At 36.9% G+C, this 27,943-nt stretch overlaps 1 pseudogene; it reads right to left on the bottom strand.

The window, feature by feature from the left end:
* Window positions 1–963: 963 nt before the first annotated feature.
* LOC148026065 (protein neprosin-like) overlaps window positions 964–27,943 on the bottom strand; it is a 48,202-nt pseudogene continuing 21,222 nt past the window's right edge.

The following is a 27,943-nucleotide window of genomic DNA, read 5'->3' as shown; positions in this document are numbered from 1 at the left end:
AAGGACACGCCACTTTCTTGTTAGAGGATCATGAACTCAGGAAAGGTTTTCTTGGACGAACTCCAACACGCACGAATACCCAAAGTTGGTACGAGCCAAAAACGGTCCACGTAGAGTCACATTCAAACAAAATGCGACGGTTCTAAATTTTCTACAAGTTTCCATATTGGACCCACTTATAGATCAACCACTTGTTGGATCCCATGCATATTTTCAAGAACGCTTTGGGACCACATCACAGGAAAGAGAGACACTATAGGGGCACGAATGGATTTGATGGAGGTAGGCAAGATGGAGGCGCTTTGGCCGTAGTTGGTGCTAATGGTCATGTGCAACTACCTTGCGCTCCTTGGGTTTTGTCCACTAAAGAAGAGTGCATTGTGAAGCAAATAGTCAAGTCTATCCACACTCCGAGGACAGGTATGATGCGTTCTCCTACTGTTCTATGGGGTCACCAATAATGATGCTTTTTGCGATGAAGGGAGCAAATTTCTTTATTTACATTTTCGTCAGTTTTAACGTCGGTATAAGGCCTATATCTTGTAGTGGTACATTTTATAATGCAATTCTTCAAAATTTCTCCTAAATTATTTTTCCACATGATGTATTTAAATTTTTGATATTTTTCCAGTAGTAAAGAAGATGTATTCTTCTCCATTCTATCTTGAACATTTAATCTTGTTTTCCCTCAACTCTTGATTCAATCTTGGTGTGATGTTTCCTTAGATGAGGAGAGTATGTCTTGTGATCTACTTCATTCATTTTTTATTTAGAAATGGATACACAATTTTTTAGATACATTATTCATTCATTGCAGTAGATATGTAAACATATATCTAGAAGCCCAAGTTTGACACATTGGTATTCTCTTTTTCTCCAAAAATCACAATATACAAGTACCATTGGAGGTGGTAGTATCAGATATAGATATAGATTTATCTATTTGTATTCATGTAGGTTCAATTAGGGGCAAGCTAGGTTCCTTCCAAGACCTCCAAAGAAAAAGCTCAAACCCCAATCACTAGAGTTACCAAGCTCAAGGTCATAACATGATGTGCTGGTAATGATAGGTATCAAGCCAATTGGAGTTTGATAAGTGAAGTTAGAGTTTACAAATTGTAGGTTTCTTATATAGGCAGACTTATTTACACCTTGCTCAAAGAACATGCCACTGCCCATTTGTGTTGTTGTATGTTGCCCATTATTTTCATTTTTTACTATCTCTCCTCCTCATTGTAAAGTGCTTGCATTATTTTGAAGAAGAGTGTGAATGGACTTTGGCCAATACCCTACATACTCTCCATTTATAGATAACCACCAATTTCCACTTGAGGGCTCCTACATGGCAATGTAAACTTAGTAACCGATAAAGGAGTGTGCATCCCATATAGAAGATGCACACACATTTTGTGAAGCTTTATCTCAACATGTAAAACAATAGTTTTTGTGAGCGAAATACTCTTTTTGGTTTATCTTGGTTGTTTGGTACTCTTTGGTTTTGTCCATATGTAAACATATTTGCATGTGTGTGTGTGTGTGTGTGTGTGAAGGTCTACAATGAAGAAGAATTATATCCCATAAACCTACATGATACTACAAGGGAGCTACCAGTCAATTACAGGTACTTTATTTATTCAAGCTACCATGAATAAAAAGAGCCCACATCAATTTGTATAATCATGATGCAATTAAGGGTTATGCAACAGATATTAAATTAGTCAAATTCACCAATCAAGGACAACTACTCATGCCAACTGTAGCATGTCATCAATATTGAAGGGTAGGTGCATGCAAAACATGTACATGTAAGTTGGAATACATAAGTAGAAGTGAAAAATTTTCTATCATTTCTCATAGTAAACTTAGCCATAAAGAAGGCTAGTTCTAAAAATAAGAATAATCAAATTATATCTAATCAGAGATAATGTAAGTATATGCGATTGTATTGAGTAAAGTATATATGTATGTACATGAATGCATGTGTTTGTGCATAGAAGACTACTTGTGCAAGTTGTGGGCGTGCATGCATATAATGTCTGTTCTTATGAGGTGTACACACTATCCACATGTATCCATAATATAAAGAGGGAAGAATCTTACTCTGAAAACTAAGATATTCAACTCTTGTTGTTGAGACCGTCTATAGCTGACATAGGGGATAATGCTCTTCCAAGTACAATTTGATTGCTGGTTTGTACAAAACCTGAGCAGTGAAGGTTGTAGCATCATGTATCATTATATGCATCGCTCTGTAGAAATTAAATGGTAGTTTTCTTAGACTAAAGAAAAATTAATGAAAAACTTGTGGCTCATTATTTCTTAGCATTAAAAATATGAATGATATCTAGTGGAAACAAAAAAGAAATTTTAATGAGTCTAAGTAGAACAGGTGCCAAATATTTAGTTCTTACTATTTATTTAGATGGTATTGATTATTTAGGATTCTTCATATGGTTCAATCTCTAGGTAGAATTATTTACAATGAGATTATATACTTTGGTGCGTTTGAATTCACATCCAATAGATGAAGAAAGAAAATAAGAAGATGCCCCTTGGCAAACATATTTTATAAGAAAATGATCCACTTACTGTCCAATATACAAATATTTTTGGGTAATTGTTGCCATACAAAACCTACAATTCATGACAAAGGAAAGATTTATTCAAACCATTGTATTAGTCTATGCTCCCTTTACTTGCCAATAAGAGCTAATTGTTATAGTATTACTTTCTAATATTTTACGCTTCAATATTGGTGATTAAAGAGGATATAAACATACTTGCCAACCCACTTCAATGGTGTTAAGGTTTTCCTCTTAGTATGAGCCTTGAAATAGCCATAATTGCGCTAGATTGAACTCTCCACTAAAACCTACAAGTGGGCTCCACAAATTGAAAATGCCACTTGCCCCATCATAGAAGGAATGTCCAACTGCTTGTTCGACCGCATACTTCAAATAAACATATATTTAGAATAGTTAAAATATGAACCTATTTTGTAAATCTTTCTTAATGCTTTAATAATATAACCAGGTACAGCTACATAAGCTATGAACTTTTAGACATATGCACCTTATTTATGTTTCATAACCTTATCATTTACTCAAGCACTAAGTAAGGTTTCTATGCAAAGTTTCCATGAGCACATGACATTAAGGTTTGCTTCAAGATCCTAGTAAAATTTTAGGATTAAGAGCCTTGCACACTTACACAAAACATATTAATCATGGAGAAAAAAGTGAATAGACTTTGCTTAAATTAAACATGTATCTATGGTATCATGGATAAGCACACGTACATACATACATGTATATTCACATAGCTACATGTCCATACATATGTATGTTCACATCCAAACAAGAATATACATACAATATGCATGCATCCATGCATAGGCACAACAGTATGTTTGTATAATAACATGTCCTCTCATATGGGTCTCATATACATAGACAAATATATGCACGCAGTATCCATATATACACACCTACATATGATAAACATGCATGCATTATTGCATAACTACATATATATGCACACGTGCACTTACAAATACGTGTGTGCATATATGTGCACATATATACTATCATAGACCGTATGTTTAACCTCCCTACACACACACACACACACACACACACACACAAAATTTGAAAGAACTTGAAATATTGTAGATGGCCAACAATCAATTTAATAGACCATACATTTTACATGTGTCCTCTATATAGAAACCTCTTGTTTACATATTTGGGGTAATTGTAGTATTCTTTAATGTGGAGATGACATTTTCATTCGACAGTCTTTATTCACACACTTTTTGTCATAAAATTTCAAGCTCCCATTTTGTAGAACAATGTGTGTAAATTATTCCCACGTATGTATCAATAGATCACAAAGTGTGGAAATTGTATCATTGTTGATAAACTCACTTGACTTATACATGCATAATGAGTGGCCATAACAACTATGGAGTTTGGGGAGTTTGTGGACTTTCCTAATTAATGACATAGTTGATGCAATTTGTAGTTGCTCATATTCTTTTGCATCCATGATCCAAACATGCTCTTCACATATTGGATAGAAAAAGGGTATATTTTATTTATGAAAAAATCATGGATAAGGGATTTTTCAATTAGGCATTGAATACTTTCACATATATTAATTGCCCCAAGGTACATTTTTTGTGTGTAGACATGAGATGTATCTTTGCACGTATATTTTTGCACCTAAGTATCTATTTATGCATCCATCTATATGCATTCATAATTATGAACATATGGTTTTATGTGTGTACATGCATATATATAAATAGTAAAATCTATGTATTCATGTATGTATATGCATGTCTACATCTATATATGTATATTGCCGTGCAAGCATGTGTATACATAAATATCCATGCATGATATGTACGTTCATATTTATGAATGCAAGCATGTATGTATCCATGCATGAAAGTTCTCAATAGAATATACAAGTACCTAAGCAAGCATGCAAGGATGTGCTCATAAAATTGTCATTTGTCGGCAATAATTGAAGGAGTTGGGAGTTGACATCAGTAAGTTTGTGGAAAGGTTGATTATTACATTCCACTAATTTGTAAATATTTTAATAGAAAAGAATGAAACATTTCTTGCAATTACAAAATCAATTTACTAACCTCATGCCCAGCAATTGCTGGGGGTTCTTGCTTTTTATCTCCAACTTTGGGGGTGAATAATTTTTTATACTTTGTTTGCTTATAAAGAGCTTCCCTTTGTAGATGTTCTTTTGTGATGCATCTCACAGAAATAAATCCTGATGGGCAAGAATCATTGATGCTATGCCACAATTTTCTTAATGGTTGCACTCCCTTTAATTCTCCACCTTTGTCTTTTGTACTAATTGGGGATGATCTATCTTCCCAAGGGAGAGAAGTAGGGCTCATCTGCATTTCAAAAAATGTGTGTAAGACATCTATAAACAAAATTTTGCAGCTTGACGTCTAACAATCATGATTATAAAGACTCCACCAGCATATTATTTAAATCCAAACAATTTAGTAGACCTAAATATGGATGGATGTCCCAAAGTGCATGGTTTAGTTTTTTCGAGCACGGATATATCCATGTTGCGAATATACCTTAATAAAAATAAGGTATGTCACTCCCAATTTCTCTACTATAATTTGAATATCATTTATATTTCCAAAATTAAGATTGGCATTATCACGTACGTAAACCTATGGCAAAGAAATGTGCATGTATGAAGGATTTCTGATGGCACCTGAACTTTATGATCTTTGAGGAGTGGATGATCAAATGCTGCTTGTTTGTCAATAGGGATGCAATCTATAATGTGCCCATTTGGATTCTGTACAGATGAAAGAATAAGATAATTAGTGCAAGTATATTAGAGTACAAAGACGCAACAGTGTGAGGCCAATTAGTGCAAGTATATTACAATACAAATATGCAAAAATGTGAGGCCAAGTATCCTACTTAATAGCATTCTAAAATCTCCATTCCTAGGCAAGTATATTACAATACAAACACACAAAAATGTGAGGTCAAGTATCCTAGGTCATAGCATTCTAAAATCTCCATTCCTAGGCAAAAGCACATCCATATGTAAGGTACATAAAGATGCTAAGGTTTGAGAACTCTTAAAGAAAAGATGATGAATTTATTTTTTAAAAAATAAATAATATTAATATTATTAATCTTTTTATAAGGGAATAGAGAGAAAAAGGGGGAGAAAAGGCAAAGGGGACTCCACTGATTGTGTTACACCCCACAAGCATCCCCCTCCTCTCTCCCTCCCCTTCCCCCCTTCCCTCCTTGATCAAAAATAGGACTTCATAAGCTCATAGAAAAACAACAATTCCTTCATTGCCCCCCTCCCCCACCTGCTATTGAAGTGTTTGGGATTGAAAGTCTACTGTGGGGGGTAAGAGACAACAAGGTGAAGGGAGATTCAAGGAGAGGAGTAGATGGAAGAGAAGGGGTTGAAAGAAGTAGAAGAATACTCACAAAGGTGAAGCTTATCAATTTATATCTACATTATGAGAAGATAAATCTCTTGTAGACAAAAATGTGCATAAAACAATACCTTCCTCTATGCTGCTCAGACCGCCAATATAATGCTTCCATTGGCTCCAAAGGGGGGGTAAAATACTAGGACACCTAGCCAGAAATCTGCCAAATCACTCCTTCATCTCCCAGTTTTCAGAGTGTTGTTCACTGCTTGAAAACTACGATCGCACATCGGTGATTTCGCCAATCCTTCTTTTCACTTAAAATCCTCCCAAAATGGCTAAAAGCTAATTGCTTTCTTTTACATGTCATCCTATTCTAGAAGTTGTCTACAATTGTTGGATTTTTACAAGAGATAATATCTAAAATATAAAAAATTGGCTTAACTTGTCCAAAAATCTAATATTTTTGGACCATCCACACAAAGGACACTGACATTAATGACTAATATGGTATTGGCTCTCTAGATCAATAAGAAAGCCGCACTCTAGATTTTTTCACACTATGTGCACATAGCGGTACGACATCCACCCCTTCCTAACCTACACATCCTTTAGCATGTGCCAAAGTCTTACGAATCTACAATGTCAGAAGAAGTATCCTCCACCATGTCAATGTCTCCATCTCCTACCTCTTCTTCTTCCATATTCTCATGTTCATGCTCAACGAACTCTTGAATGGCTTCATACATCTCTAAAGTGTCAACATAAATAACCTATTTTTTGGCTCTGTTTTATGTATGAATTGCTGTAGAAATTTCAGCCACTGTATCAATATTAACCAGCCCTAAAAATAGCCTTGAAACACCTTCATTTGCAGCCATCAAACCATATGTCTTCAACTTTTTTTGAGCCCATCCTACCTATTTCTTTTCATCCCTGCATATGGCTGAAATATTCTTAAAACTCTCAAGACTACATTGTCCATTCCTACAATCCAAACACAAACATAGTTTCCCCCTTTCTTGGAGACATAATTATCTTCCTAGAGGCACTGCCATAGGCTCCACTTATAGTAGTGCTATCTAAAAACCCTTAAACTCTCATGCATTAGGTGACATGGGATTATCCCGTAGCCTGCTCCGTTTTCCATATCAGCCTGCTCGAAATCAACATTATATGCATCATCATATTGCCCCTCAAGTTGTTTCTCTATGTCTTTGTCAACCTACATCAATGCTTGCAAAACGTCTCCATCAAACTATCTTTTTCATTTCAGCATATCAATGATTGCATCATGAAATTCATGCTTTGTGATTCCAAGACTTTCGCCAAGTGTGAATTCCACTCTACTGCCAAGTGTGAGATCTTCCAAGTCCGTTTTAAGGTTTGTGGCAGTCTCAAGATCTGATTGTAACCTATAAGCAGTTGCTTGCCCCTTTTCTTCCCTTTTTGTTTCTTCTCTTGAGATGCATCCTCCATAACATGCTCAGGTATGGTTTTTTCAACCTCTTTTTGCTGCTCCATTTTACTTCCTGTTATGTGTTTAGATGGGCTTGAAGAGGGACCAGTAGTGTCCTCATCTCTTCTTCTCTTTTCTTCCACAAGATTTTCTTGATTATGAACCTCAGTCAAATAAGCATAGGCTGAAAATGAATCCATTGATGCACTCCATCCTATTCTCCCTCATATACTTTAACTTGCATCAACCAATTCAGACTTTGTTGTTTTTCCATTTTCCATGCAATCTAATGCTTGCATCCAAATGCGATATTTTTCTTTAGTCATGCCTCCTTTACGAGCTTCATCAGTCCTTTCAATTCTCAACCCATATGTTGATGCATCTATGGCAACAAATGCTCTCCTTGCAGCCATATCTTCCAACATCTTCTGCATGCCACCATTTTCAAAATTTGGCTCTATTGGAAAACCAGTTTCTATTGCATGTATGTTTCCATCTTTCTAAACGACTAACCTTTTTGCTTCCGCTTCATGGTATGCTGTACAATCTCGCTTTTCATATTGTAAACTATCACACCAAATGCATCTCCTCTTGTATCCTTCTCTATACGGCCTTTGGGTTGTTGCCCGAGCTTTCCCTTCTACCTTGACATCCAATTTTTTGACCTTTGCATAGATTTTTGTCAAATTTAGCCTCAAATCATGCATACCTTTGATTAATTCATCCATAGTATCACCTTTAAGAACCAGACCAACATGTATAGCCGGTTGCTTTGCAATAGCTACAGGTGCCTTGGCTGCAATTTTAGCCCTCATCTGAGCACTGGCAGGTGTGGTGCATGTACCCCATCTTAATTTCATTTGCTCTCTCTTTACAAACATATACACTGCCTTAGTTGCATTGGCCCAATTTGATTTCATTCCTATTTTAGAAGAGGCATCTTCTAAACGATGAGCCAACTTCTCTTGCAAGATAGGATCTGCAACCTTCATAAACAAATCAATTTTTTGACTCTCGAATGATTGTTGCTCATCGGCATCCAACTGCGCATACTGACTTTCAAATTCACAGAGCAAAGTTGTAGTAGTCAACCCTTCATTGGGCTTTTCAATCCAATCTATAAATGTCTTTTTAGTTACCAATCCTACGTCTTCCAAGAAAAAATATTATCTCAATGCTTTCTTAAAAGTTGCCCAATTAGCATCTCTTCTATGTAACTCATCAATCCAATCGTGCAAAGCATGCATCACCAAATGGGAGAAATACTGACTCCATGCATATTGTGGTACCCCATGAAACAAAATCTTTTCTTCATTCAACCGAAACATTTTGACCCTTAAAGTGCTTTAATTCTTGTCCCAATGACTACAATGCATTCACAACTAAGGAATTAATTCTTTCTGTTTCTTGTTGAGTTTGCATCTGTTGTTGTCACAACAATTGCTGCTCTTGTTGTTGTTGCAACAAAGCAAATCATCTGTTGAAAAGCATCACCACCACTTGAACCAGCATAATCCCCCATCTTTACACACCTCTACTACCGACTTTCACGTCAAGTTCACCACTGTCAAAGCATTCGGGGTCAAAAGTCTATTGTGGGGGTAAGAGACAACAGGGTGAAGGGAGATTCAAGGAGATGAGTAGATAGAAGAGAAGGGGTTGAAAGAAGTAGAAGATGCAGATGAATACTCACAGAGGTGAAGCCTGTCAATTTATTTCTGCATTATGAGAAGACAAATCTTTTGTAGACAAAAACATGCATAAAACAATACCTTCCTTTGTGCTGCTCATACCGCCAATCTGATGCTTCCATTGGCTTCGAAAGGGGGGTGAAATGGCAACGCCTACCTAGAATTCTGCCAAATCACTCCTTCTTCATCTCTTAATCAGAGTGTTTTGAATGCTTGAAAGCTGCGATCACACATTGCGCAATTTTGCCAATCCTTCTTTTCACATAAAATCCTCAAAAAAAGGCTAAAAGATACTTGCTTTTCTTGACATGTCATTCTATTCTAGAAGTTTTTTACAATTTTTGGATTTTTATGAGATAATATCTAAAACATCAAAAATTGGCTAAACTTGTCCAAAAATCTAATATTTTTGGACCATTCACACTAGAAACACTGACATTCATGAATAATATGGCATTGGCTCTCTAGATCAATAAGAAATCCACACTCTAGAGTTTTTCACACTATGTGCACGTAGCGGCACGACACCATGCCCTCCTCTTGGGCCCCTAAAACTATATAAAGGAGGGTTTCTCTTCTTATTTTTAACACACAATGACAAGGAGGCTATTGTGTTCTAAGTGAGTGAGAGATCAATAACCTCAAGTTAGAGGTGAGCAAACTTTGCATGAGGAATCTAAAAGATATTCTCATGCTGGCCTCTTCTTCGAAAACCCTTCCTTTCTTATCCTTTTTATCCATGATGGCCCATCACTAATGCATTGATATAGTGGGACCCTTGGGTAGCCATGCAGCCATTTTTTTCATTAATATGGTTAATATATAATATTTATTTATTATTATTACTACTAAAAATCAAAATAATGCTGCATAAATTCGTTAAAAGTTTAGATAGAGGCTAAAATGTAATCCTTTATTAGCTAAAGTAATGTTTTTTTTAAAGGATAAAAATTAAAGTTAATATAAATTGGGTTTAATTTATCTTGATTAGTAAAAACCTCCTTTAAAATTAATAAAATACTCCTTAATTTATTTTTATAATATTTTTACATTTTGAAAATTAAAAATATAGAAAAAATATAAGAAAAATTAATAATAATATAAAATAATTAAAATAATTTAGAAAATAAATTTAAAAGTTAAGATTACTTAAGTATAATTAGAAATGTTAGTTTGTGAATTTTTCATTAGAAAAAGTAGTTAAATCACTAAGAAAGTTGTGAGTTAGCATAAACATCTTATTGACTTGTGGGTTAGAAAATTATAATAAAATTTTAAATTTATAAGTTTAGCTTTCCTTATAGATTAAAAATTTAAAGGTTTGTCGTTATTTAATTGCTTGCATAAACTTGATGGTATTTCTAATAGGTAGAAATGATACATCTTTTTATGTTTAGATCCTAGTAGTTTGGAAAGATGGGTTCACATGCACAAGTTCTAAGTACGTTCATTTGAGATTGTTTTCACATATCAACAATGATTGGAGTGTTCATTAAGGATCATTCATACGTATCAACAATGATTGGATTGTTCCGTAAATAATGAATAGAGAATAAAGTGTGTGCATAGGTATGAGTGAAAAAGAAAATTTAGGATACTTAGTTTCAATTCCCAATGAAAAATAAAAATAAAAGATGCGTTCACACGTTGTCATGATGTTGCATGTCCACCAGTGCAAAGTTGAGGGCGGAGTTTTTCCCCAAGAATTTGAACTCATTAGTCAGCGTCATTAGGAATTTGTTTTCTATTGTGTGTGTCTTTTGTTTGCATTTTGCATGATGCATGAACATATAGGCTAGGCACAGTTCTTTAGTGCATCCATAATTTTTGTGTGGACATTTTTTGATTGATTGCATCGCATGGATCCAACATTACATATTTTCTTAAATCATGAGTGGATGAGCACAAAGTTCCATTTCAAAGCATAACTTTTTGTTAGGGCACAATGCATGAATCAAAACAAGAAATGATGACATTGTAAAGTTGACAATTGGGAGAGGAAAACAAGAAGCAAGGAATTAAGATGGTTCTCACATCTTTGAAACAATCTAAGGGTTCCTAGTATGGTGGAGTAGTGTTTATTGGACATTATTTCAGAGTTTCATTTTATAGGAATACTCTTTTCTAAATCCTTAGAGAGGATAGCATTTGGATATCATATGAACTACATCAAATGCATCAAAGAAGATTATAAATCCTCTCGAAAATTAGAGAATCTTGGTATTCACAAGACCACATATAATGTTATCATGAAGAATGATGATAATATTTGCAAGGACTTGTATAGAAACATTATGCTTAGTGGAGGGCCAACCAATAAAAATTTTCCAAGGGCCACATGGAGAAGAATTATTAAGAGATTTCACATTTATTGATGTCATAGTAGCTTCCTTGGATATGGCTCTTTCCTAGCACAGGTAGTGAAGGAAAGACATGGGAGAAACATTTGAATCTTGGATACAACCCTGCTACAAACTTGGACATTGGCTTGCAGCTTTTTGTTAAATGGTACAAGCCTTACTATAAATATAGAGGTGATCATGATGACATGCTAAAGGGATACAAACCCTATTGATGCAAGACTATGTAATGACCTTATGGATGCAAAAATGTGTACATGAATATGTTTCTTGTTTTGACCCTTCAACACCATATTGGGGAATATGGGAATTTCCCATAAGTTTGGGACACGCGGTCAAATCTTTGGATTTGTCATAACTTGAACACTATAACTCCAAATTGAGCGCTCTATAGCTCAATAGATTCCATTTTTCAAGAAATTTTCAATGATAGGTCAAATCATATGGTTTTAAGAAAATTATGGGCATGTTATCCGGGTGCCACCTTTTTAGTATTCAAAAAATGGGAATAGGGAGATTCCCAAACTCACTAATATTGTGTTCTTCCAAAAGGGAGAAGATTGAAATTGTACCATTGTACATGTATTCCTCTATTGTCCCATGCCATTTCATTAGACATATACCATACTTTTTATCTTATTAATATCAATTCAATATGTACATGATTACTTTTTCATACATGGAGAACTGTGGGATAGGAAAAAGATAGAGGAGAATAGTTTTGAAAAGCTTTTAAAAGCCTTAGCTTTAATAAGAAAAGCTACAAGATTTTCAGACTGTGTGTGGAGGAGATATGTGACTATGCAAGAGAACAAAAATAGGAGAGAATGATGGCTAATGTGGGCCAGCATGGCTTTCGCAAGGAGGGAAGATGATAAGCCTACCCACGAAGCTAGGAATTTCATGCAGGAAAGAGCTCTCAGTCAAATTGCAAGATTGACAATAGTTAAAAGATTGTCGTGGCAGTTGCTATCTAACCTAGGATTATGATGTTGATTAGAGGGTGGCCAAGCTTTAGAGGTAGCTGCTGCTAATAGGCAGCAGAGATTCACAATCAGAACACTCACACGATATTGACGGTTTGTCCTAGTTAGAGGGATTGAAGTAACTGCATCTCTAGAGGAAGAGGGGCATACTTTTATCACGAAGGACGCTATTATTAACATAGGAGAGTTATGGGGCTGGAGTCCTTATTTGGGCACTAGCTACTGTAGTCAAATACTTCAAAAACCATTGGGTCACACACTAGTGCCATCTATAGTCTAATCAACAACACCATGGCTAAGTACATCATTTGGAGTTGTAATCGGAAGGCATTGATGCACAACCAGGGTGGTAGATGGATCCTAAAGGCTGGCTGTAGCTACTGCTTACATAATAAATTGGTTTTCGAAATGCTCCAAGAGATTATAGACACAAACTTGGATCCTTAGAGAAGTAGTGGGTGATTTTTTGTTTTTGAAGGGATTAGAATTGATATGATCATAAGGGTCGTTTTCCATATTTTGGAGTCTTGAAGGGAAAACTGCAAGATGCGAAGACAGCAAGACGCATGAGACAAGCTTATATTATAAATTGATAGAAAAAATTTATGTTTAGTATTATTTTAAAAATATTGATTGGTTGAGAAATTAACAAAGATTTGTGGTTGCTTTTAAAAGTAATAAAAATCATACTAATTACATCCATGGCCTAAGTAAGTGGACATGAATGAGGTGTATTGCCATTCCTAGGGCAACCTTGGTTACTTATCACCTAGCATTTGTGTATGGCCTAATGGAGCTAACCATCTCTAGGTATGTTTTGGTCCTTTGTATAGGAATACTCACACTTATGGTGGGGGGAGAACCATCAGGACTTTGGTACGAGTTATAATCTTTGTCTCAATTCTAAGATAGGGTTGGAAACCTATACGAGTGTGACATGGAAGGCCTACAAAAAACAAGGCAAGGATAGAAATTTGCTTACATATTGATTTGCATGGATAGAGGGGTTGATGCTTGCCTTCTCCTCATTTCTCACTCTCATTGGACCAATTGCAATGCCTTCTTACCTCAAACTCACAAAATACATTCATCTTAAGTTTGATGGTAGACTACTAATGGAGACAATAGTTGTATACTAGGAACATATAGGTTGATCCTCATGGGATGAGATGAGACACTTCGTATATGGGGTAGACTTAGGAATCACTTAGTTATCTAAATCCAAAGGCTAAAATTTTGGCATGGATGGTAATGATTAGGTTTGATTCCTAGATGACTATAGAAGACCACCCATCCTAAATGAAACTAGGTATGTATACATTTCAACTAGGTTCCTAGCTAACTATATACTGCTCATGTTGTCATAATGAATGATAACTAGACCATCTCCCTATACATCCAAATCACCCAATAACGTTTACAGCTATATCACCTCATATACTTCCATAGTATTACCTTTATACTTAGCCTCTCTACTCGATTAAGCAACCATTGGTTACTTTTTGCTGCTCCGAGTACCTACTTCACTACTAAGGGAAAACATGTATCTCCTTGTAGATATTCTATCATAATTGCTACTAGCCCAATTTCTATTTGTGTACTCAAACACAATATGTCCTTATATACCTCATCAAAAATTCCATAATGCAAGGTGGACTTCACATACATCAATATGTGTCTGACTGTATCCAATGAAACTTCTTATAACCCTATATAAACTGATTCACAAGTCCAATAGCATAGCTTAACTATGGCATTATGATAGTCATAGATGAAACTCCCTACTAGCTTCTTCAATATATTTTCATACTCTATTGACACGAGTTTTCCATGTCAATTGAATCAAAAGAAATAAGAAAGTTATGAAGGTAATTGAAATATCAACTATAAGGGATTAAGAAGTCTTTCATTATGATAGAACTTTATCTTATTTCTTATTATTGCTCCTTTACATTTCATGTATTCTTATGCTCTATTGACAAAAGCCTTTGCATACCAATTGGATAAGATGAAACAATGAATTTTTTGAAGTAATTAGAATACTAAAGTAATTTACATTTGCATTTTCACTTTCATTGGTTTACTTGGAGCTATGTCTTTCAATGTTGCAAGTCTTTGACTCTCTTTTGCTTTTGAGAAACATTGATGAAGCTTGAATGAAAAAGGGGAGACATATTCATATTTGTATGGAAGAAGAGTATTCCACATGGAGAGGAAAGAACCATGACATTCTTTGCGATGAAGTTGAGACTAAAAGGTCGAGAGATAAAGAGCAAAAGTTTATTGATTTGTGGGTAATTGGAAGCTTATATACAACAAAACTATAACCATATCAACCACTTATATTTTAGACTCTTCATGACATAATTAGGTTTATTGGAGTTGGAAAAGACGGCTTGTTCTGTTTTGTAATAGTTTGGAGTCTCGATATGTAAGAGATGTTCATTATTTGAGATAATCACTTAATGGCAACCATTCTACTTGGGAGATAAAGTATGGACAATAAGCAAATAGATTATATTATATGAGGTAGAAACAAAGTTCAAAATAATGAACGAGAAAATGGAGAAGCTCATGGAGTAAAATCAATTACAAAAGGATGAAGTGAAAAAATTGAAAGTTTCACTAGCATCAAGTATCAAGCATTTCGAAAGGCTTGATAATTTAGCACCAAAATGCTATTGAGAAATAAGACATAGTCTAAGTCTATATATCCTATGCATGCACAAATAAAGTAGACTAGTCGACTAGTGAATATTTGATGGAATATTACCTTTACTGTTGGGTCGGGGGAGCGCTGCCCCCGGACCCCAAAATAGGGGCCCCTTTAAACTCCCTTACCCCGCAACTCGATGCAGTGTGCCTCACGTTGCTACCAGCTTAACTACTCAGTCCAACCCAAAGATTAGACCCACAATGGTCACCTTTTTTCCATCCAGTCACATAGACCTCATATGATATACATGTTAGGACTCAAGGGCTCACTTTTGGCTTCTCCTCATAATAGGGGCCCCTTTAAACTCCCTTACCCCGCAACTCGATGCAGTGTGCCTCAAGTTGCTACCAGCTTAACTACTCAGTCCAACCCAGAGATTAGACCCACAATGATCACCTTTTTGCCATCTAGTCACATAGACCTCATATGATATACATGTCAGGACTCAAGGGCTCACTTTTGGCTTCTCCTCATAATGGGGGCCTTACAACTTTGAGCACCTTGTATCATTGGTGGCACCTTATGAGGGTGGGGCATTGAGCATATCTAACACCCCCCCTCAATGTCCACCCATAGGTAAACTATCTCCTTGGCCCAATGCCGAGTCTCTGAAGATGAACTTGAAGCAGATCGTTCGTAAGTGCTTTGGTGAAGATATGTGATCCATTCTCCTATGTTGGAGCAGATATCTCCATTCTCCTCTGTTGGACTAGACCAGTTCCACTATCCCATCCTCCATCAAATCACGCACATAGTGATACTGGATCTCTATATGTTTGGTGTGTGCATGAAGCACTAGATTTTTGGCAATGGCAATGCATCTCTGATTGTCACATCTGAGCACAGTTGGTTCTTCATCCTGCACTCCCATATGCCATAGGATCCTTCTCAACCATATTGCTTCACATGCAGCAAAACAAGCTGCCTTGTACTCTGCTTCAGTAGAAGACAATGCCACTGTTGGTGGCTGCTTCTTACTAATCTAAGAGAAAATTCCTGAACCCAAAGAGAAACAATAACCAAAAAACTGACTACCTAGAATCACTGTCTCCTGCCCAACCTGAGTCACAATTCCCCACAAGAGAAGTTCCAGAACTGTATGTGATACCATAGTTAAGAGTTTCCTTCAACTATCTGAGCACCCACATCCCAGCCTTCCAATGACTCTCATGAGGTTTTTTTGAGAACCTACTCAAAATACCAATAGCAAAATTAATATCTGGTCTTGTATTACACAAGTAGATCAGATTGCCAACCATCCTCTTGTACCTCCCAATGTCTGCCAGTAATGATGTATCCTCAACGGACAACTTTGCATTCACCTCCATAGCTGTAGCTATCTCCTTGCACTCGATCATGCCAAACGCCTTCAAGATCTCCCATGCATAATTCTTTTGAGAGTTGAAGATCTTTCCTTGCTCTTGCTAGACTTCCATTCCCAAGCAATAGTGCAGCAAGCCCAAGTCTGTCATTTCAAACTCAGAACTCAAAGCCTTTCGAGTTTGGTTGATCATAACTTCATAGTCACCTGTAATAAGAAGGTCATCCACATATAGGACAATCACTACAGACTTTTTACCATCCCTATAAACATACAAGTTAGCATTTGAGGCACATCTTTTGAAGTTTAAGCTTAAAAAGAACTTATCTATCTATTGGTACCATGCTTTGGGGGCTTGTTTCAACCCATACAATGCCTTCTTCAGCTTACACACTTTCTTCTTAGAATGGGGGGCCTCAAACCATGGTGGCTGAGCCACGTACACCTCCTCCTTGAGGTCACCATTTAAGAATTCTAACTTCACATCCATTTGGTAAACTGGCCACTGCTTGTGGGCGACCACTGCAAGTACTCTAGGAATAGTGGTCATTCTGGCTGTTGGGCCAAATGACTCTTGAAAATCAAACCCTTCAATGTGTGAAAATCCTTATGTAACCAGTCTATCTTTGTACTTTCCTAAGGTACCATCAGCCTTGTACTTTACCTTCAAGAGCCACTTGGTGCCAATAACTTTCCGCTTTATTGGCCGATCCACTAGCTCCCAAGTGTCATTCTTCATTATGTTGTCATAGTCGGCTTGCATAGCTGCCTTCCATGCTAGATCTGCAAGTGCTTCTTATAAGTCAGTTGGGTTCTTTACTTCTCTCATAATCTTAGCCATCAAGGCCATATTGACTATGTGAGCAGAATCCCTCCTTTGCTCCCCTATTCTCTAAGACCTCCTTGGTCCGTCTGCCTTCTCCTCAACAGATGTGGGCATAGGATTACTGTGGTCATAGAGCTACTCCACCCAATGCAACAAAGGCTTTTTCAATGGGGTGATGTCAAGTTGGTGAACTTTTTCCTCATCATCTGAAGATGATGCTTCCTCCTCCTTAAGGATAGGGACAGGTCTCGGGATAGGCTCATAGTGGACTATTTCTTTGCTTGATGATAAAATGAAAGAACTTGCCTTCTCCTCCTCCACTGTATGTGGCTACTCCTTGAACACCACATCACGGCTCGCGATGATCTTCTTTGCCTCTTGGTCATATAATTTGTAAGCCTTCTACTCATCACTATAACCCAAGAAGATACATTTTCTGCTTTTTGGTTGTAACTTGTTTCTCTTATCATCTGGAATATGTGCATAACATTCACATCCAAAAATTCTGAAGTGTGAGACAGATTGTTTCTTACAAGTGTAAGCCTCATGAGGTCCTTTGTGTAGCTCCGATTTAAAATGTAGACTACACTATTAACAGCTTCAATCCAAAAATGGTTAGGCAATCCCTTGCCCTTTAGCATGCATCTTGCCATCTCCACAATGGCGCAATTCCTACATTCCACAATACCGTTCTACGGAGATGTGTGAGGCATCGTCAATTGACACTTGATCCCTTTGCTCTTGCAAAAGTCTTCAAACTCCTTTGAGTTGAACTCACCACCACCATTTGTTCTAAATTTCTTCACACTTTTCCCAGTTTCATTCTCAATAAGTTTTAGCCATTCTTTAAACTTACCAAAAGCTTAAGCCTTATCGTGAAGGAAGTACACCTACATCTTCCTACTGTAGTCCTCAACAATCAACATAAAATAAGAAGATCCCCCCAAGGCTCGTGTAGGCATTTTCCCACACAAGTCAGCATGCACCAACTCTAGAGAAGCATGTGCTCTATTCTTGCTTTCTTGTGGTAATGCCTTTCTCTATTGCTTGCCCATCATACAAGCTTCACAAGGTTCCTTCAATTCAGTCATTGCAGTTAGGTGAGCAACCATACCTTGCTTGTGCATCTCCTTCAACAGTGCAAATCCGATGTGTCCAAACCTTTCATGCCAAAGCTTACTTGTGCCCACTCCAACGGTGGTTGTAAGAGCACTTAGCTCACATAGGTTGTTCCTTCTTTCTCCTTTTCCAACAACTTTGCCATCACTGTCAGGAATTTTTAACTTGTCTTCTTGAACCTCACTTCATGACCAAGATCAATTATGGCAGCAACTGATAACAGATTTCTCCTAATTTTGGGAACATACAACGCATTTGAAAGCTTTTTGACATCACCATTTGCAGCAACAAATAAAATAGTACCTATGCCCGTAGCACGGAATTTTGCATCATTTCCAACCATCACAGTGATGGATTCTTATAGAGGCTGCATAGAACTATATAGACCTTTCTTGTTGGCGAGAGGCCGCACTATCCAACACCCATGAGTCAGTGGTACATTATTCTTGCGCCGAGGAGCACACCTCCTCAATGGTCGCCATGAATAACTCCAACTCTTCTTTAGCCATATTAGCTATTTCTTTCCCTTTACTTTTAAGGGTACCATTATTTTTATCTACCTTCTTGACACGACAATCTGCGATTGCATGTCCTTTCTTACAATAGAAGCACTCTCCTTGAAACTTCTTCTTACTGCCCTTCTTCTAATTTTCACCATCATTTTTGGTGGAGGAACCACCTTTGCCTTTTGCATTCGCAGAGAATGCAGCATCTCCATTGTTGCTTCCTTCTCAAGCTTTCAACCTCAACTCCTTCTCTAGCAATAATGCACAAAACGCCTCAAAAGTCAAAGCTTGAGGTCTCACCTGAGTATTAAGGCCAGTTACTAGTCCATTAAACTTTTGTGGACAAATCTGAAGACACCTCCTCACTAGCTCCTCACTAGTATTTTGTATCCCAGTACCAGCCATCTAGTTGCGCAGATTCTTAATCCGAGTAATGAATGCTTCAACTGTATCTCCTTCAGCAAACTTCTCCGCTACTAGTTGATTCTCCAAGTTTTGAATCCTTGTTTGGTTTCCCATTTCATATTGACTTCTCAGTACATTCCAAGCCTCTGATGCTTTGGTTGTATGGTGAATCAAAGTCAAAACACTATCAGAACAGTTTATAACTAAGGCACAAAATGCATCTGCATTCCTTTTTTTCCAAGCTCGTAGAAGATCTGCATTCGAAGGAATCATCACACTAGGATTTGATGGGTCGGGGGTAGCGTATGGTTCTACATCGATCCCCAGCATAGTCTCCAAAAGCTCATAAGAATCAAGGATAGCTATAGTTTTGAACTTCCACAAGGTATAGTTTGTACCATCTAACTTTCCTTCGCTAAAGGTGGTGGAAGAATCATCAGTGTTTGAATAGCTAGTACAGTAGCACCACCTCTTGCACCGCTTCCTAATGCGCCACAACCGCTTCCGGAAGATGACATTGTTCCTCTTTGCTGTTGAAGCCTTTGCCTCTTGCACACTGTTCGATCTCTAGAGCCCCTTAGGCTTTGATACCATGTAAAAATTACACGGCACAGTGAACAAAATCTGAGAAAGAGATAGAGATAGAGAGTACACAATAGATAAGAGGAGAATTAGAAAATTTCTTTAGCTCCGAAAAACAGATACAGAGATGGCTCTGTCCACTCATGCCCTTCCACAGTGAAGCTTAGATAGAGATCTAGACAGAAGATAGGTGAAGAGCTTAAGGCTAGCTGGAACAAGTCTAACTGGGTCCAAAATATAGATAATCGATGGCTGTGAAGGGGTTTAGCTTTTATAGCTCGTGAAGGCAATTAGGTCGACATGATGGACCTACCATATTAGCCTCCACTAGTTGACCATGGAATATTCCCTTTACCGTTGGGTTGGGGATGCTGCCCTTAGACCCCAAAATAGGGGCCCCTTTTAACTCCCTTACCCCACAACTCGATGCAATGTGCCTCAAGTTGCTACCAGCTTAACTACTTAGTCCAACCCAAAGATTAGACCCACAATGGTCACCTTTTTGCCATCCGGTCACATAGACCTTATCTGATGTACAAGTCAGGACTCAACCAATGTCCCGGCTCACATTTGGCTTCTCCTCATAATGGGGGCCTTACAACTTTGAGCACCATGGATCATTGGTGGCACCTTATGAGGGTGGGACATTGAGCATATCTAACAAGCAATGGAACTTGGTTTATGTATATTTTCTTGGGTATTTTGAATGCTTGTTTATCTCTTTTTGAGCGGTTTATTCTCAGACTTGTTCACATGCTTGGATAGTGATTTGGCACATTACATATGTTTGGTTTTTCTAAGCTTATAGCTATCATAATGTCAAAATCACAGATTATGAAAATTATGAGGGAAATTTTGACTAAGAACAACTACAATCTATGGTCCTATTGCATGGAGAATTTTTTGATGGGGGGAGGGAGGTCTGTTGAGACGTAAAATGGGCCCAACAATGACTATCACATACTCAAGTTGAGTGATAGACCTCTCAAGACCAACCCCCATGGCCTTGTGGCCATGAAGAATGACTAGAAAGAAACTAGGAACTCTCTCTCTCTGTGGCCATGGGGGATGACTAGAAATAAACTAGGAACTCTCTCTCTCTAAACCTTGACACACTACATTGTAGTCCAATCTCCTAACTGCATGCTGCCTCAAACTCTAAGTAAGAGTCCCCAAAATATAGGTGTCTAGTATACCACACAAATGCCACAAAGGTATCTACTTGGCTAATTGCCACGGCCTCTAGATACGAGTGACCTAGATGATTAGGAATTTAAATTGTCGGTCCTCATCTTTTAGTATAAATGTTACTCTTTACTCATCCTCACTGGAAATCCCTTTGAATCCTCAATACTAATTGCCTTGGATCTCCTCATTCACTCAGTCAATATAGAAACCCATTGCTATGCAATGGTATATGTATACAAATTTTTTAATGAATAGTGTTCATGAGAGTGCACAATCATTTTTAATGTGAAAAAATAATAAATGGGTACAAAAATCATTTCAAGACTATTAATCATGTATTGTATCGAGATTGTGCACATCCCAAGAGCACTGAGTGTTCCTTACTCCTACTACTTTAGGATACATTTTCACACATATTCGCCCTAAATAATGGATGCAAATAAGAAAATAATATTATCAATATTCTTCATCAAAATTTAATATGTTCTTTCATTTACATCCCTATGCATGGCACCGAGGCTAATCTCATGCTACCAATATGCATATTTTTACATTTCTAGGTTTAATATATCGTTATTAGTGTTTTTCTATTTATTGGTCTCTTTTTTAACTTTTTAATATTTAATTATTTTTTATTTATAGCTATTTTATTCATAGAATTTTTTTAAAAAAAATCAATGTTAGGTACTGATCATTATCCTCATGCCTTCTTTTATATACCTTTAAATTAGTTTTTTAATTGGATTTTGTTTACTATAAAAACTAAGCCACTCACATGTTGATCGCTCACACCCCATGACACAAATGAGACATCAAGTAGTTTTCAAGGCCTCTAAAGCTTACCATAGCCATTGACGTGCTTGAGGAGCCCTCCACCGAGACTAGCAATGTGCCATGAACCATTTCTTTCACATAACTCTCATCTCTCCCTCTTGTTCACCAATCCCCCTTCTCTCATGCGAATAGCCATTATGCAAGAGGAAAGGGAGGAGAAAGAAAGACTATTTTGAGGGAGGAGAGAGAAAGACTAAAAATTCAGCATTTTTATTTTTTTAATAAATCCACAAATTTTACATGGGTGCGTAGAGGATGTGAGGGGGTTGATCTATTTTTCATGTTCTTTGTGAGACAAATGATCAATATCTTGTGTGCAAGAATCATTAAAGGAGCCATGAAATATGGCACCCATTTTCTTGATCTTTGTTTCTCTCTCTCCACACAATTTTTGTATCAAGAATTACCTAAATTAAAGCACCCTTTCAGCCTTGGCCTATGTCCCATTAAAATTAGTCCATACTTGTTCAAATCTTGGTCATTTTTTCTAACCTCCTAGGCTGCCCAAACTATATTCCTCCACAAATTAAGGTCTTAATATGACCTAATGCCCAAGTGATGGTTGAATGTCTCTTCATTATTTTTAGACTCGACCTTATGCTTTCTTATGTCTCAAACTTCAAAATGATCTGTTTGTTGTGCCTTGAGCGCATTGCACTATGGACCACTTTGGAGCCTAAACTCTTCATTTTTGCTCACAAATGCCTTGCAAATCCACCTAAAATTATTCAAATTCTTGAAAAGCACACCTTTAAATCTACCTCTCATTGGCAACCATGGGATAAAGTGACTCAGCTTATCGGATTCACAAATAAATCCTGCTAAGAAAACACAACATATAAAAGTACAATTGACATAAGAAAAAATAAAGAAATATAATATAGAAAAACTTAAATGCTTAACCCCATAGCCATGGATGCTATGGCCAAAGAAATGACTAAGAGATGAGAATCCCCCCAAGAAAATGATACTCAATAACTTGCTCTACCATCTAACCCAACTTAGTCAGAGAGCCACCTCGGGAACAACCCAATGCCGCATAAGGCTCACCAATATAAGCAAGAATCCCATTCTGACTCCCTACCACTTAAGACCCACCAATGATAAAGATAAAACACTAATCCCATTTTCTCTTTTAGAAAAAATTTCATCATTCCGACATTGTGTATATTTTCTTTTTCTTCCCCTTTTCTTTAATGGAATTGGCATGTCAGCCATTTTGTACTATAGTGTCCCTAGGAGATCAAGGCATTGGCCTTGGCAAACCCAAGAACCTATCAAAACCTCACAAGGCTACACCGAAAATTTCTCATTTTCTCTTCTTTTTTTCCCCCTTATAACCCCATGGTTAGGTCTCATCCCAAGAAGGTCAGGGCGGCATTAGTGACTCAAACCTAGGGACTTATCAAGCCCTCACAAGGTGACACGTATCTTCTAGGGATTCTCTTTTCTTTTGCCATGTAATTGAACTTAAAACAAAAAACATCCCATAGGCCACACTCAAAGTCCAACCCCTCACTCACTAGGAGGCTTTATCATAATGGAGAATCAAACTAAACACTCCTACTAGGCTACCCACACTATTAAAGATAGGTAGCCCCCTATTGACTATCAAGATGATATATTTGACATCCAAATTCATCTTATCAATACTATCAAGAAAGAACCTAGCAAGCAAGGCATCTCGCTTGGCAAGGACACTTAAACCTTAGCCCAATTCTTGGCCTTAAATCCATGGAAAGACATATTGAACTGATCCCAACCCATGCCTCATGAAACAAAAATCAATAACCAACAAGGGATAAGGTGATAGAGACACCTGGTATTGAATAAGGATCCACATTGACACACAACCCACCTTCCAACAAATAAAATTTCTTGTAAAACAGTACTAACTAATAGCCTTAGGAAGGTCACTCATGAATATTTTTGTGCATCACATGGATTCAAAATAAAGTATTTTTAAAATACCATTTTTTGTATTTTTTAGATACATAAGGGTATAATGTAAAGGTATTATTCATAGATTGAATAGAAAAGGGTTATGTTTTATTCAATGAAAATTCACAAATAAATATATTTATAAATAGGCCTTAGACACATGTGATGTAGAGGATATGCATATAGTGAACCCCCTGAGCTAACATGTTAGAAGCATCCACATGAAGAAAGAAAATGAAATGGCCCTCTTTGCCTAATGAAATATAACAATAAAGCACATTATTAAGGAATCTACTATTGAAAGCAAACCCTTGGTCCCCGCATCAGGCTTACTGATGCACATAACCTAGACCAAGGGATGGGCCACTCAGGCCCTATACTAAATGCATCAAACTGTTAGCTAACCCTCTTGCATAAATGCCAAGGGGTATCTGACAAATACGCCATCGAGTGATCTGATGCATTCATGAAAGAATAGAAAGATGATTGATTGCAAAACGTGGCTCATACCTACACTAACCATCAACAACCAAAGCAGGACATATCGGACAATGTCTACATAGTAGCCCTAGGATGATATTAGTAAACACTTGTAGAAACCCCTACAAACCATAGTTGACAAAGATAACTTCAACAAAGTCATAATTAGCCAAAGAGTCTGCAAAGTGATTACACTAACAAAGATTGGATTGGCAAGTCACTGCCTCAAATATCTCAAGTCTATCTAAGGCTACATGATGGTACATTCATAGAATGGAATCCTTGACAATATAGGTCCCACTCAACTGATTGATCACCAAGTGTGAGTCGCCTTTCACTAATAACCGACAAGTACCACCATATCTAGCTAGATTGAGCCCAATAAGCAATGCCTTGTATTTTTCCATCTTATTGGTAAAATAAGTGCCTAAATACACTCCCATTTTGAAACCACTTAATGATGGGGTTCATTAGTAACAATCCCTACACTCACATGTTTTGCATGTCATCAAGAAGCTCCTTCAACATATAATGTATAAATCAAGGATTCTTTAATGTAATCTTTCATAACGATTAATCTAGTCATACTTATGATCATCAAATCTAATATAGAGAGTGGGTATAAAATATATACGATCCCTTCTTTTTCAGTAAACTTAATGAAAATGTAGAGTAGAACTTGGTGGTAATGATGTTAATAGACTCAAGTGTCCCACATGAAAGATTTATCTTGCCACTTAATAATGTGATAACTCTTACTCCAGAACTTTGTCTTGGTAATAACGCTACTCTAGATATGGATGCTCAAGATAAGGAATAACTTTTTCCATCCAATAGTCTTGGTACACTCTATAAGTTTGAGCTAGATCCTGGAAGACCTACAAAGGCACCAAGTCCAATGTCAACCCATAAACATAGTAGGGCTTCATCTTATTGAGGTTCACTTTATCCCTTGCAAATTAGCTAAAAGGATTGTACATTCATTCTTTCTTATACACAGAATCTCATAAGGGCCATCCCAGTTGGGTTCTAACTCTCTTGGGAATAGCTCATGACGGGCATCATAATATAGGACTAATTGATCCTTGGAAAATTTACACTTCTTAGCTCAACTCTCTACTTGCCCATTTTCTTGGGGTTATAAGGTGTACTCATATTGTGTTTAATATTTAGAGCTTCCATCAAAGCCTCAAATACTTTATTTAAGAAATGTGTCCCATTGTCTAACACAAGCTCTTTAGGTGGACCAAAACAATAAATAAATTTCTCTAAAATGAAACTAGCCATCTCCTTGTCATTATCCTTCATTGTAGAATGAGCTTCGAACCACTTCGTAAAGTAGTATGTTTCCATAATGATATGATGCTTCCATGTGGTAGATTAAGGATGCACAGATCCAACAAAATCAATACCCCACTTTTCAAAGGGAAAGGTCACTAGAATGGGGTTTATCAGCCTCTTACGATTTGTCCTAACATCATATCTCTAATAAATATCACAATGCTTAACATATTCAAAATCATCCTGAAAAACTATCAGCCACCAATATCCAACATGTAAATCCTTTTGCGCAGTAAGTTGTCTAGCAAAATGACCTCCACATGTTGAATCATGGCATTCCTCTAAAATAAATGGTATCTCATCAAGCACCACACAACAACAATGCATCTCATCCACTCCCCTTTTGTATAAGATACTAGCTATAATGGAAAAGTGAAATGCTTGTTGTTTAATCCTCCTCTTCTTAGATTTAGAAAGAGCTTCTACTAACTTGTCTATCGATAGATAGTGTGGAATAGATGCATACCATGGTGGAATTGAGACAATATCAATCTTATATAACTCTTTGTAATCACTAATCTTAGTCCACTCTTCCTTAGGCTCACCAATATTCACTAAGCATTCAACAATTCGTTGTAATTTTGGTGAATTACTCCAAATCTCATAGTCAAACTCCTATAAAGATATTAACCACTTAGCCAAACAATCTAGGATTTGAAGCTTATTCAATAATAAGTATAGTCTCTCAAGCTTTGTGAAGAACATTACCTTCTCATAAAGAATGTAATGTTTAAATTTATTGGTGGCAAATACCATACCATACCAAAATATAAATTTTCTAAATAGATATAAAATATCTTCAAAATGTCTAATATTTTGCTAGCAAAAGTAATCGGATGATAAACTTGTGCTTCTCAAATTTGGGATAGTTAGCTAACTAATATTGTGCATAGTTGCAACTATAAAGATATAGAAAACTTAATCTCTTTGAGGAGCCTTAAGGATTGGTGTTTTAGAAAGTTCAAACTTAACATTCTCAAATGCTACCTAATAGGCTTCAGTCCATTCAATCACATGGCTATGATACAAGAGGTTTGTCAAAGGCAAAGAATGCTTAGCCAACATGTTAATAAAATGATGATAATAGCCCACATATGAGATAAATTATGAATCTCCCTAGGGCTCGTGGCTGGGCTCATGTTCACAATGGCTCCTACTTTCTCAGGATCAATAGCAATACTAGCTACACTCACAACATGGATCAACAAGAAGCCATAGGGAACCCTGACTACAAACTTTTGAGGATTTAACATGATTCAGTACTTGCACAACACTTAAAACATTTATATGGAATAATACACTGTCTATCTTGGAATCTAGCAACCCCCAAATCTTTTATAAATTCCTTGAGTTCTTCAAGTAAAATATCAATGAATGTCTTACTAGCTGTCCTTTGCCGAGACCCAAGGACATCGCATAAGCCAAAAGCCATAACATGGTATGTAAAAGGTACCAAAGATAGTGATAAATGTCATTTTAGGCTTGTCATCCTCAGCTATGGCCATTTGATTGTAGCTTGCAAAAAAATCCATGAAATAATATATCTCTCGGCCTACTAGTTGATCTAGGATCTAATTGTTGATAAAGGGCAAAGGGTAAGTAGTGCTTCATGATCTAGTTGTTCAACTCCTTGATATCCACACACAAGAGGATTTGATTATTTTTCTTCTTCCCTATTACAACCAAAGAGTACCATTTACTGTGTTCAATGGGGATATTTAGATCCAAGGGATCAACTAAATAAGGGAACCATCCAAGAAGACCTAATTTGGCAATTAACACAAAAGAGTTATCAAGAGCATGAGCTCAAGGCAGTAGGATTAATATAACCCAAGCAACCCCATCCAACCTGTCCCATTGTCCTGCATCCACCTATAATTAGGATATCCTCCATGGATCTACCTAATTTACCAAAATTTGATGCATAGGAGTTGAAGGATTAGCCAACATCTAAAGAGGAGAACTAGAACAAAAATTGCCATGATCTAGACCCTACAAACTCAGCCACAAGAAGTGATTGAATATCCCCTTCTTCTTGAGCTCTTACAATTGGAAAAGGAATAAAATCCTACACCACAGATGGTGCGAAAGTATAAAGAGAGGCAAGATGCCAATTCTACAGTGATGTTTAACTTTAAAGTGAATGATGAGAGCTAATTCATAAAGCCACTTCCCTTGCACACTGTGTGGCTACTCATACGAATAGCTGAAAATATTTTTGCAAAGTGGCTTGAC

The sequence above is a fragment of the Lygodium microphyllum genome, chromosome 14, assembly GCF_053477565.2.
Source record: "Lygodium microphyllum isolate KBCC chromosome 14, Lygodium_microphyllum_v1.1.10, whole genome shotgun sequence".
NCBI lineage: Eukaryota > Viridiplantae > Streptophyta > Polypodiopsida > Schizaeales > Lygodiaceae > Lygodium > Lygodium microphyllum.
The sequence above is the reverse complement of the archived record's forward strand: the minus strand, read 5'-3'. Positions and strand labels throughout refer to the sequence as shown.